Source organism: Dipodomys spectabilis, unplaced genomic scaffold, assembly GCF_019054845.1.
Source record: "Dipodomys spectabilis isolate Male_0828 unplaced genomic scaffold, ASM1905484v1 ptg000339l, whole genome shotgun sequence".
NCBI classification, from domain to species: Eukaryota; Metazoa; Chordata; class Mammalia; order Rodentia; family Heteromyidae; genus Dipodomys; species Dipodomys spectabilis.
In genome coordinates this window covers 106,032-107,654 of record NW_024871016.1, presented here as the reverse complement: position 1 = coordinate 107,654, position 1,623 = coordinate 106,032, and the positions used below count along the sequence as shown (strand labels likewise).

The window sequence follows — 1,623 nt, the reverse complement described above, 5'->3', positions numbered from 1 at the left end:
TTCAAGTAAGACAATCTAGGGTGTCAGGGTAAGAAATTCTGGTTGGTCTGCTCCTACATGGAAGAAGGGTAAAGCGTCAGGGAGATATTTGTGCCTGTAAGACCTCATTTGGGAAAATTTCAGCTGTAGAGGTTTAGAAGTAGCTCTTAAACAAGGCTTACTTTCAATCCATTAGCTCCACAAAGGTAACTCAGTTAGATAAATAAGTACATGAAAAAGCCATCACCTTTGGACCTAGCTATAAATTCTTGAAATTACAATCAAATCCCAAATGAAAAAGACTTAAAATAATTATTGACACAAAATATTTCAAATATGAGCAATCGACTGAGCAATATAATTTTTTCCAGGATTCACAGAATTTTAGGGAAATAAGATCAATCGCATTGTTAGGAACAATAAGGTTTCCTTGTTACAAATAGGCACCCAAGGATATAAGCCTGTTTAAAGATTGCATCATTAACTACTTAAATTTAGAGGACACTACATGCTTCAGCAACACGTATACCCAAATTAAAATACAGAGATTAACATGGCACTTGCACAAGGATGATATGAAAATTTGTGAAGTATTGCATATTTTTCATTCTTCAGATTCAAGAAATGAAAAACAGTTATTAAAAAGCTGATTACAAAATTACCAATGTAATAATACATGTAATTCATATAATTAAAAGTTAGTTTGACCTCAGTGTATAAAATCTTCACCTTAGAAAGGCCTTTACATAGCATAACCTTTACAAAACTGTTGAAAATAGACAACTTGGTCGCTTTCTCCAAAGAAATAAAATAGTATAAGGACTTAGGAAAAAAAAGAATCTTAAACTGTTTCTATCTGGAATGCAATCTGAAAGGACATACAAATGAACCTATATATTATAAAACAATGTAGAATTTAGAGTATAAGTAGGAGAGAATAAAAAAAGATTATGGACATTATACAAACATAGATTATAGAATATTTTAAAATATACTATTTTCAGACAATGACCAGAAATACTTTAGTTTCTCTACTACTCATTTCAAAAGATAAGTTAAAATTATTTCTGATTAAAAAATAACCAACTCTGCAGAAATCATTATAGATGTATATAAAAACTCTTGAATATATTTTGACATCAAATGCAGGCAATTCACTTGGAAGTATTCCACAGAATCCATGAATTTTTACAGTAAGAGATTGTTGTTGCCAGGCGCCAGTAGCCCACGCCTATAATCCTAGCTACACAAGAGGCTGAGATCTGAGGATCTCGATTCAAAGCCAGCCCGAGCAGGAAAGTCCGTGAGATTCTTATCTCCAATAAACCACTAGAAAACTGGAAGTGGAGCTGTGGTTCAAGCGGTACAGCACTCTCTTTCAGCCGAAGAGCGCAGGGATAGCACCCAGGCCCAGAGTTCAAGCCCCACAACCAACCAAACAACAACAACAACAACAACAACGAGATTTCTTTTATTTAGATTGTGAAAATATTTTGTATGGACATAAAAGGATGGACTGTCATTTTTGAAATTTAAGAAACTTAACCAAACCATTAGGACTGAGGAGAACAATTTGTACAGCCTTCCACAACTTGAAAGATGTAGTGATACATACTTTTCCGTTTGGCCATATCAAATGCAGTT

The 1,623-nt window shown here is 33.8% G+C and overlaps 1 pseudogene; it reads left to right on the top strand.

The window, feature by feature from the left end:
- The first annotated feature begins 487 nt into the window (after positions 1-487).
- LOC122095176 lies at positions 488-584 on the top strand (annotated as a pseudogene).
- Positions 585-1,623: the final 1,039 nt, after the last annotated feature.